The 12,082-nt window shown below is 40.4% G+C and overlaps 1 pseudogene; it reads left to right on the top strand.

The window, feature by feature from the left end:
• Positions 1-1,477: 1,477 nt before the first annotated feature.
• LOC133256076 (mitochondrial adenyl nucleotide antiporter SLC25A23-like) lies at positions 1,478-10,200 on the top strand (annotated as a pseudogene).
• The last annotated feature ends 1,882 nt before the right edge of the window (positions 10,201-12,082 follow it).

The following is a 12,082-nucleotide window of genomic DNA, read 5'->3' as shown; positions in this document are numbered from 1 at the left end:
AAAGTAGATCTTAAAATTTCTCATCACAGGGAAAAGTTGTAACTCTGTAGGGTGTTGGATACGAATGTTAACTGGTCTTACTGTGCTTATCATTTTACTATATATACAAATAGCAAATCATATTGCATACCTGAAACCAATACAGTGCTGTATGTCAATTACATTTCAATAAAAAACTTTGAAAACTATTGACATTAATTTCTCCAGTTTTGATATTCATATATTTAAATTAGCTTTATAATATAATACACTAAGTGAGGAATATTCTATAATTTAAAATATATATGGAATATACATTTAATTTACTTTTAGATGTGCATTTGAGTCATTGATAGAGTAGGAAGGAAAAGGAAGAAAAGAGAGATGGAAACATTTGGTAAATTACCAATAACAGGCAGCATTTAGCGGGGATTTTTTTTTTTTTTTTAAGAAAAAGGATTGAGGTAGAGTTACAGGCTATTGCCATCAGCCAGCAGAAAAAAAAAAAATTGAGGTTCAGCAGAAAGATGTGGATTGTCTTATTATTTTCTAAGGATCATGTGTGTGGATTGGGGGTATGGTGTTGACATTAGTGGGACTTTCAGTCAGTCAAAGAGATATAAAACAGGCTCCAGTTTCATGTAATTGAAGGAAGTGGGGCTGGGAAAGTTGTGTTTCTAAGTCATGACCACAGCATTACCCATCCCAAAGGACCTTGAAATAGAGCTGCAGCTGCCAGCTTCACTCACCTCCAGCACCAACACTTTGAATCATTTCTGAAAATAAATATTCAAGAACTCACAAATGTATTTGTTTAGAAAGATAAATTTTAAACAAGATTTCACCTCCTAGATACAGAAAATACTCTCATTCCAATTTCTAGTATCTCTATGCAAGAGACTACCTTGGCATTTATAGTGTTCCCTAGTAGAGATTAGGGCTGAAAAGATTACATTTATTCAGCTGGGAGGATGGCAATGAAAGTAAGAGATAATATTTAAACTGACTTGCTTCGTGTTTTGAGTATTTTTAAAAATTGTCTTTTAAAGAGTTTTGCAATACCCTTTTTATGAAAAACATATTATCATAGCCATATATTGCTTAATACTTAGAAAAGGCAAAGGTGTAACCGAGAAGGACCTTAAGGGGGTCTTCCCAGGACAGGCCTTCCCCACATTCTCTGCTTTAGCTCCTCTCTGAAGTACCCAGATTATAGTATGTGATGCAAATTTCTTGAGTTGTTTTGCAGCCTTGGACTCCTGCCCCCACTGGAAGATGTTAATGACTTGATGACCCTGAATACATAGCCCCAGTCTTCCTGGAGCCTAAGGACTGAGAATGCTAACCCCTGTGACACCTCACTGCGACCTCACCACCAGCCAATCAGAGAATTGTGCACAAGCTGATCATAGACCCTGTGACCCACCTCCCCTCACCTGACTTCTAAAAGTGCCACACAGGGGAAATCTGTTCAGGCTCTGGTTCAGGAAGATTCTACATGCGGCGGAACAACAAAGCCTGTCAGCCACAGCTACTAATTCTGTGCTCCAGAGTTCAGGAGCTGCAACGACTGAAGCCCACACGCCCTAGAGCCCTTGCTGGGCAACGTGAGAAACTACCACGATGGGAAGCCTGCACCCCGCACCTAGAGAAAGCTCCTGCATAGCAACAAAGACCCAGTGCAGCCAAAAAAAAAAAAGGACTTTGCTGAAACCCTTTGGGGAGTTCATGACTTTTTAGGGCAAGAGTCACCCATTTCCTTGCATGGCCTGCAATTAACTTTCTCTGCTCCAAACGTCAGTATTTCAGTTTGTTTAGTCTCTCTGTGCATCTGGCACATGAACTTGCCTTAACAAAAATAACTTTATAATTGAGAAATCTAGCATCACCTGAAATCATTCAGTCTCCCTGACAATGGGACAAACATATTTCTCTCCATGGTTGAAGGACTGAGAAGTACACAATATCTAAGAATGCATTATCCAACCAAAACCCAAAATTCCTATTTGTAACTAGAATCTAATCATGAGGAAACACTCAGATAATCCGAACTGAGAGAAAGTGGGCTTAGAGACTTAAAAAATCAGCGTTATTAATTTGGAAATGAAATTATTATTTATACACTCTGTGCTCAGTCATGTCTCTTTGTGACCCTAGGGACTGTAGCCTGCCAAGGTCCTCTGTCTGTGGAATTTTCCAGGCAAGCTTCCTGGAGTGGGCTGCCATTTACTCCTCCAGGGGATCTTCCCAAACTAGGGATCGAACCCATGTCTATTGCATTGGCAGGTGGATTCTTTACCACTAGTGCCATATAGCAATCCCATTGGAAAATGCTGGGAATCAATAAATGCTGTGTATGATCCTTGATTGCTTTTTGGAATAAAAACAAAGTAAAAAACTGAAAATACAAAGAAACAATTAAAAAAAGTTACAAAGGATATTATTATTGTGATGGGGAAAATTAAATATGGGATCCATTTTAGATAATAAGATCAATTTTAAATTTCTAGAGTATTTTAACGTGTGAGTATGTAGAAGAATATTCTTATTCTGGGAGATGGATGCATCCTAAGGTATTTTAGTTATAACACAATGGAGTTAAAGGAATATGGATATGAGCAAATGTTAAGAATTGAAGAATTTTGGTGAAGAGTTTGCACAGTTTATTGTACCATTCTTTCAACTTTCCTGTAGGTTTGAAACTTCTCAAATACTAACTTGGGAAAATAATTTAAAAATAAAAACCCATTGTATTTTTAGTGCATGGTGGTTGTGGTTTAGTCACTAAGTTGCATCGTGTCCAACACTTATGACCCCATGGACTGTAGCCCGCCAAGCTTCTCTGTCCATGGGATATTCCAGGCAAGAATACTGGAGTGGGTAGTCATTTCTTTCTCCAAGGGATCTTCACAACTCAGGGATTGAACCCAGGTCTCCTGCATTGCAAGTGATTTTTTTTTTTTTTTTTAAACCACCTGAGCTAGGAGGGAAGTCATTTTAGTGCATAGATGTTCTCAAATAGAAATCAGTGTTAGGTGATTTTATTTGGTTTTGCATGCTAAGTCGCTTCAGTCAACCTCTTTGTGACCCAATGGGCTGTAGCAACACCAGGCTCCTCTGTCCATGGGATTCTCTAGGAAAGAATACTGGAGTGGGTTGCCATGCTCTCCTTCTAGGAATCTTCCCGATCCAGGAACCGAACCCGTACCTTTTAAGTCTCCTGCATTGTCAGGTGGGTTCTTTACCACTAGCACCACCTGGGAAGCTCTACGTGGTTTTAGGTACATTGTTTAATCTAAAATCTTATCCGAAAGTTAGATATTCTTTTCTTTACAGATGAAGAAAAAAAAAAAAAAACCTCAAAGGAAGCACAAGTTATTCAGTAAAAAGGCTGCTCTTTGACAATTATCCTTACGACTACTTCTTCAACCTCTCCCAAGATCCAACTTAGAGAAGTTTTTATTCAAGAATTGCAGTTCTGAAAACTACTGATATTCTCAAAGAAAAATAATTTGATTTCAGTTCTAAATCTTCTAATTCCTGATCCATCATTTTTATTATTTTAAAAAAGTATTCTTTAAGCCATTTTTACATAAGCAATAAATATCTTTCTCTTAGCATCTGCCTCAGTTCCTCCTAAAATTTCTAACAATCTGTTTCCTAGTATATGAGTCTATGTATATACTCACTCATATGAGTGAGTATACTCATACTAAAATAATATTTTTCCTCAATACCATTTTTCTTAAACTCTACTTCATATATCCTAGTGAGTTTCTCTACTAAAATATCAAATAACTCTCTTTTCAGTTTAAACTTCTCAGTGGCCTACCTAATTGATTTCTCAAATGCAGCTAACAGCCATGTAACCTCTGGTGTCCACCCTGCAGTTATTATTGTGTTATCTATATAGGCCTTCCCTAGGGGGCTGCTCCACCGCTGCTAACATTAGACCCCACCATTCTCTTTCCCAAAGATTTGCTGCACAGACTCACGGGCACTGCAGAAATCCGCACTGTGCAGCCCGCTGGCAGCATGCCTTGTAGCTGCTGTATCTTACCATTTTGTAAATACTATTATAAAGTTAATGTATGTATGATCATCAGGTTTTTTTGTTCGTTTGTTTTTCTGTTTTTTTTTTTTTAATATTTTCAGCATATCACTAGCATTTGCGTCTGTTTCTTCCTTTTTTTTATTCTTTTGAACTTATTTTGAGAGCAGTTTCTGAAATACAAAGCAGATAGAACAGAAATAATTTTCTAAATGTCCTTTTCCCCTCTTTTTCTTTTTTTGGTAGAGATTCAGCTTGAACATAATTTTAGATTTCAAGGAGATCTGCACTCATCTGAAGGCTGGGTCAAATGGGCTCTTTATAGTCAGTTTGGATGGACTGTTTGAATCATGGGTATAGGGACATGGAGGGAAAGAGAGTGGAACTGGTGCAAAAAACAAGATAACTGTGTTCACCAAGAGTGCTTCATAGAGAAATAATATGGCCTCATCCCTGTCTCCACTGGCCTATCTCCTGTTCACTCAGGCCTGACTCTTCAGGAAAGAGTAGAATAAATGAATAAATCTCATTACTCTGTCACTCTCATGGACTCTGAGAGCACTGTCTCACCACTGGTGGAAGTCTTATGGCTAAAGCAAGTATGGCAATTGCAGATGGCTGAGGTACAGATGCCTGCAGCAGCTAGGCTGGCAATGGCAGTGATCTCTCTAGGACCAACACTACAGAAAATGTGAGTTATTGGCAAAGGTACCCAAGATTCTGGCCTTAGGCAACAGCAGCTTTCACTTGGCTTCTGCGAGTTTAAGCAGTACACTGGAAACCTAGGCAGACACTGGTGTGATCCCTTTAGTTAATAGGAAGCAGCATCATAATGAGCCACCAGAGGAAAAGAGGAGAAGATTTATATTCCACAATTAGGAGCTAGTTCCTAATATGATGTCCCTGTGGAAATCCCAATAATCAGTTTAGAGACAGTTAGAACTTCTAGGGTTCCTACACATGAATGGAACTTGGGGAAGGTCAGACAGAGAAATACGATGGTTGGCTCTCTCATTCTACAAGTAGAGTACTGCTAGGTATAAATGTTAAGGTTTCCTTTACCAGAAAAGAAAAATATATGTATTTTCATGGGTGCCTGATACCACACTATCTTAGGTTGTAATGTCTTTTGACCAATAATTGGAATCACATCTTTCCTGTGGAGAAATTCTTAGAAATACTACAAAATAGAAAGCAATCAGCAGTCATCTGCTATCTTAAAGATTTGAGAGTAAGTCAGAAGAAAATATTGAACTCAGTAGGAGTGATGAAATTTATTATGAAATGATTAATTTAGTTTTAGATACACCAATTATACTATTACCATGGTATTTATTAACATAGCACAGTGATTAGGCAATTGAGGTAGAGGCCAAGGAAGTGCTACTGGAAAGGAAGGAAAGATCCCTTTCCAGTATCTACAGCTGGGAGAAGAGATATTGTTACTGAAATAATAATTTTATAATTCTGTATGCTTCCCTGGTGGCTCAGATGGTAAGAATCTGTCTGCAATTAAGGAGAACTAGGTTCAGGCCCTGGGTCAGGAAGATCCCCTGGAGAAGGGAATGGCACCCCACTCAGGTATTTTTGCCTGGAGAATTCCATGGACAGAGGAGCCTGGCAGGCTACAGTCCATGGAGTAGCAAAGAGTTGGACACGACTGAATGACTAACACTTTCACTTTCATGACACAAATTATTCTTAGCTATGTATTTACTCTTTGCTAGTTTTCTCTCAACTTTCTTTCTTAAGTTCCATATCTTTCAATTTTTTTTTTTTAATTAGTTTGATGGAATACCGGTTTTAGAATTTCTTTCAGGCACAGCTTTAGACAGAGAAATTTTCTGAATCTTCACTTTTCTGGAAAATGCTTTGCCATGTCATTTTAATGCCAGTTTGACTATATATAAGATCCTAAGTTTGAGAGAAAATAATTTTCTCTCAAGACTTTGAAGATATTGACATTAAGAATGATTTTCTGACTCTCCTTTATTTATTCAGATTTAATCTCACTTATGCATATTTCCCACATAAGAAAATAGGAGATACAGTGGACTCTTTCTTTGAGAGAGAGAGAGAGAGATATAAATATATATAAACTTTCTGTAACTTCCTTGGCCCTCCTCCACCATCCCTTTACTTTGAATGGTAGATACTAACAGAAAAACCATATCAAAATTCTCAGAAATGTTAAAGAAACTTGGAAGCTATGTCAAAACAGAATGGCATTGAAACATGTATAATATCATATATGAAAAAAAAAAAGTTCTGGAAATGAAAGTGAAAATCGCTCAGTCATGTCCAACTCTTTGTGACCCCACAGTCTATACAATCCATGGAATTCTCCAGGCCAGAATACTGGAGTGGGTAACCTTTCCCTTCTCCAGGGTATCCTCCAAATCCAGGGATCAAACCCAAGTCTCCCTCCTTGCAGGCAGATTCTTTACCAGCTGGGCCACAAGGGAAGCCCAAGAATACTGGAGTGGGTAGCCTTAAAAAAAAAAAAAAAAATGACTGTTAAAGCTATAAAAAGCACTGTCTTATTGGGATGAGGGATTGGGAAGAACAGAGCCAAATGTTAAATCATAGGACAATCCCACAGGTGGAAATAAAAGAGCTTTTCTTTTGTACATGTGATAGCTCATGGTCTTTTTCTCCTCTATTCTATGGACATAGTGACACTCACATTTGCCTGATCAGGTAAAGAATCATCTGTAATAAGTGATGCGCTGTGTTTGTTTCTCCAGCAACTCATTTTCTCTATAGAAGCTTTCAATCTCAACTTTAATGATTTATTTATGGTACAAAAGTTTATTTTACTATGATACTCTAGAAGCTTTACACATGTAAGTAATATAATGATTCATGTTTTTTTTTTTATTTTTATTTTTTTGATTCATGTTTTAAATATTTTTCTCAAACCATTTATTAGAGGTATCTGTCACTTAGAACTATATGCAGAAAGCAACTTTTGAATTTAAATATTATCAAATATCTATATTTGTTCATTTTTAAAATTTATATTGTTTTTGCTATAATACATGTTGAGTATAGAAACAGTTAAAAAAAAAATCTAAACAAGAGGAAAATACCAATCTCTGGTATTCTATTATCCAGAAATAGGTGCTACAGTATTTTGGTTTGTATAATTTCCATTATTTCTCTATACCTAATGTAGTAAGTTTTGAAGACAGGATGCTTATTTCATGGCAGTGTGTTTTAAAACTGCATTTGAAATCATGTTTTCCTTTATGTTCTGTTCACTTCCCTAAATCTAATTTTAGTTTTGGGTAAATGAGTTTTATAGTATAGTATTATATAAGAAAAGGGATTTTTTATCTCATCTACTCTGAATCCAATTTACATCAGGAAACTCTACCCTATATACCGTTTCCATAGGGTAGAGGAGGAAAAGGTTCATCCGCTATTAACACAGGGACAAGGAACACTTCTTTTTCAGATGCTTCTCTGCTTATATGCCCTGGATGTGGCAGTTACTAAGTTTCTCTGCGTCCTTGCTTCTTATAGCATGCCCCAAAAATGGAACCCCAATAGCACGAAAATCACTTGCTGCTACTGCTAAGTCCCTTCAGTCGTGTCCGACTCTGTGTGACCCCATAGACGGCAGCCCACCAGGCTCCCCGTCCCTGGGATTCTCCAGGCAAGAACACTGGGGTGGGTTGCCAATTCTTTCTCCAATGCATGAAAGTGAAAGGTGAAAGTGAAGTCCCTCAGTCGTGTCCGACTCTTATCGACTCCATGGACTGCAGCCTAACAGGCTCCTCCATCCATGGGATTTTCCAAGCAAGAGTACTGGAGTAGGGTGCCATTGCCTTCTCCAGGAAATCACTTGAGGTCTTGTTAAAACTGCAGAAGTGAAGTGACGACAGTAAAGTGAAGTTGCTCAGTTAAATCTGACTCTCTGTGACCCCATGGACTGTAGTTTGCCAGGCTCCTCCATATATAGGATTTCCCAGGCAAGAGAATTGGAGTGGATTGCCATTTCCTTCTCCAGAGGATCTCCTGGATCACCTGGATCTCCCACATTGCAGGCAGACTCTTTAACATCTAGGCTGCCAGGGAGCTAGATGCTTCACTGCTTAAATGTCTTGGATGTGGCAGTGATTAAGTTAGTTTCTCTATGTCCTTGCTTCTTACAGCATGGTCCAAGGATGGAATCCCAATAGCACAGGAATCACTTGAGGTCTTGTTAAAACTGAAGAATCTGGGCTTAAATATTATAGAGAGACATAACCAGAACTTTCTATTTAACAGTAACTCAAGGTGATCTTTGGAGAAGGCAATGGCACCCCACTCCAGTACTCTTGCCTGGAAAATCCCATGGACGGAGGAGCCTGGTAGGCTGCAGTCCATGGGGTCGCTAAGAGTCAGACACAATTGAGCAACTTCACTTTGACTTTTCACTTTCATGTATTGGAGAAGGAAATGGCAACACACTCCAGTGTTCTTGCCTGGAGAATCCCAGGGACGGGGGTGCCTGGTGGGCTGCACAGAGTCGGAAATGACTGAAGCGACTTAGCAGCAGCAGCAGCAAGGTGATTTTTAAACTGGAGTTCTGAGGAGCTGTTTTTCAGCCATAGCTTCCATCAGGCCTTTCTTTCTGGAGGCTCTAGCTTTCCCTAAGCTCTGAAAACACCAGTCCTCCCTTGCCTCTTCACCTCAGGGATAGCAATGGTTTCTCATTCTCATTACTCCCTTCCTGTTCCCATTCTTTGTGAATTTCTTTAACTTCACTTATACCACTGTAAATATCTCCTTCAATAAAGTCTCCTTTTAAATTTTGGTTTTCTCTGGGTATACGCCCAGAAGTGAGATTGATGGGTCATATGATAATTCAATTTTCACTTTTTAAGGAACCTCTGTAAAAGCACTATTTACAGTGGAAGCAACCTAAATGTCCATCAAATGAATGGATAAAGGAGATGTGTGTGTGTGTGTGTGTGTACAGTCACTGCCTTCTACAAGTGCCAGGGCCCAGCAGGCAGTGCTGAGGCTGGCAGGGCCCCAGGAGAGGGAGGGGAGGAGAAGCCGTCAAGCAGCGGCTGAGGCCACCGCTGAGCCTCCCTTCCCCTCTGTAGCCAGGCGCCATGTAGGGAGGGGTGGGGAGAGGCGTCAGGGCTGGGGTCTTCTTTTCAAGGAGCTGGACAGTAATAAGCATGATTGCGTGGACATCCGCAAGTTGCTCCAGGGACTGGCCTTCCTGGGCTGGGGCCACCAGGACCACGGCGGCCAACAGGGCATGTCCCCTGAGGGTGACGCTGACCCAGATGATGGCCTTGACCTAAAGGAGTTTATCCTCTACCTGCAGGAGCAGGGACAACGCCTTTTACTTCTGTTCCAGTCTGGACCGCAATCAGGATGGCCATTTCAATGTCTCTGAGATCCAGCAGAGTTTCCGAGCCCTGAGCATTTCCATCTAGCTGGAGCAGAGAAAATCCTGCACAGCATAGACACGCAATAGCACCATGCCCATTGACTGGCAGGAGTGGCGTGACTAGTTCCTGTTGCATTCACTGGAGAACGTAGAAGACGTGCTGTATTTCTGGAAGCATTCCATGGTCCTGGATATTGGCGAGTGCCTGACCACCCCAGATGAGTTATTGGAGCAGGAGAAGCTGACTGGGGAGTGGTGGAAGCAGCTGGTGGCGGACGCAGAGGCAGGTGCCATGCCCTGTAGAGGCACAGCCCCTCTGGACCGTCTCAAGGTCTTCACGCAGATCCACACCTCCAAGAGCAACCGGCCGAACATCCTGGGGGGCCTCCGGAAGGAGCATGATCCAAGAGAGGGCCGTGCGCTCCCTGTGGTGTGGCAACGGATTAACGTGCTCAAGATTGCACCTGAGTCGGACATCAAATTCATGGCCTATGAGCAGATCAAGTGAGCCATCCAGGGGCAACAGCAGACACTGCACGTGCAAGAGCACCTTGTGGCCGGCTCCCTGGCTGGCGCCACATGCCAAACCATCATCTACCCCATGGAGGTGCTGAAGACGCGGCTGACCCTTTGCTTGACGGGCCAGCAAAAGAGGCTGCTGGACTGTGAGTGGCCGGTTCTGGAGTGAGAGGGGCCCCGCGCCTTCTACAATAGCTTACCTGCCCAACAGGTTCTGGGCATCATCCCCTATGTGGGCATTGACCTGGCCACCTAAGAGGAGACCCGTGTTCAATCCCTGGATCAGGAAGATCCCTTGGAGAAGGAAATGGCAACCCACTCCAGTATTCTTTCCTGGAGAATTCCATGGACAAAGGAGCCTGTCAGGCTACAGTTCATGGCATCGCAAAAGGCTGTGACACAACCGAACAACTCACACACACACACACACACACATATATACACACAACCGAATATCACTCAACCATTAAAGAATGAAACTGGGTCATTTGTAGACGTGGATAGACCTAGAGAGTGTCATATAAAATAAAATATGTCAGAAACAGAAAAACAAATATTGTATATTAATGCATATGTGCAGATTCTAGAAAAAATTGTACCAATGAACCTGTTTGTGAGGTAGAAATAGAGACATGGATGTAGAGAACAACATGGACACTAAGTGGGGAAAGGATGTTTGGGATAATTTGGGAAATTGGGATTGACATATATACATTAATACGTATAAAAAAGATATAACTTGAGAGCCTGTTCTACAGCACAAGGAACTCTCCTTAGTACTCTGTAGTGACCTAAATGGAATGAAATCCAAAACAGTGGTGATATATGACACATATAACTGATTAACTTTGTTGTACAGCAGAAACTAACACAACATTATAAAGCAAAGAAACCCCAATAAAAAAAAGTCTCTTTAAAACCCCAGAAGTGGGTGCTTTTTGTTTCCTTCCAGGAACCTGGCTGATCACCTCCAAATAACTGGTCTTGGTAGTTGGGAGTTTCTCTCATTCTTTCTGAGGTTTTAAAATTCTGAATGCATAGAACTTCACTTTGTCCATTCTGTCACACTTAGTCTCACACACTTGACTGAGTTTTTTTGAAGTCTAATGTGGCTTGGTTGGTTTCTCTCTAGCTTTTGTTACTTCCAAGTCAGCATGGAATTACTCCTTGTGGACTGAAATTCTATATAGTTTAGACATTCCCCTTCAGGAGGCCTTTCTGGTGGATAAGTTAAAATTTACCATGCATATTTTTTGTTTTGATAAGATATCCTACTTGATTCTCGTAATAAACTCACATTGTAAATACTGTTAAAGATGAGAAAATTGACAAAGGGATTACATAACTTTTCTAAGATCACACAACTGGTATCTGGCATAGCTTTCTGATTTCAGAGGCCATTCTCTCGACAGCATTATTCTCTGCCTATTTTTCTGCTGACTACTTCCAGAAAAATTTGCTATGATGAAGTCTGCTAATATTTGAGCAAAGATACTATTGTTCATCTTTGAAAATATACTAGATTTCTAATCATTCTAATAGTTTGAGCTATTAAACCCTATTCACAAACCTCACATTCACAGCCAGGCATTCATTCTGCTGGAGGTCTATTCTCTCTTCAGTGGATGTACACTCCGCTCAGGACAACAAAGGCAATTCTAGATAGCCAAAAATGTGACTATAGATCAAACCAAATTTGTCCCCAGAAACTATGTCCTTGGCATGTCCTCAGGATATGAGAGGATTCTGGAATCTCAAGGTAACCTCATAACTCATTCAATTATCCTTGCCTTTCCATCTATTTGCCTGAAGTCTTCTGTTAGAGGACCACCTCTTCTGGATGCTCACAAGGTCATTGCAATTTTATAATTCTGACAGTCTGACAATCTCATGTTTACTAAGGTAGGACTAGGTTAAAGACTTTTAGGTGATTGGAAGATTATTATTTATTCCTCTGTCTGTGGAATTTTCCAGGCAAGAATACTGAAGCCAACTGCCATTTCCTTCTCCAGGGGATCTTCTTGACCCAGGGATTGAATCAGAGTCTCTTGTGCCTCCTGCACTATTTACAATAGTCTTAGGGTCTGAGAACAGCCAGAAACAGTACTAGATTGCATGAGCCTGTTGTTATTATCATG

This window comes from Bos javanicus, chromosome 2, assembly GCF_032452875.1.
Source record: "Bos javanicus breed banteng chromosome 2, ARS-OSU_banteng_1.0, whole genome shotgun sequence".
Lineage (NCBI taxonomy): Eukaryota > Metazoa > Chordata > Mammalia > Artiodactyla > Bovidae > Bos > Bos javanicus.
Note: the sequence above shows the minus strand (reverse complement) of the source record. Positions and strands in the feature narration are given on the sequence as shown.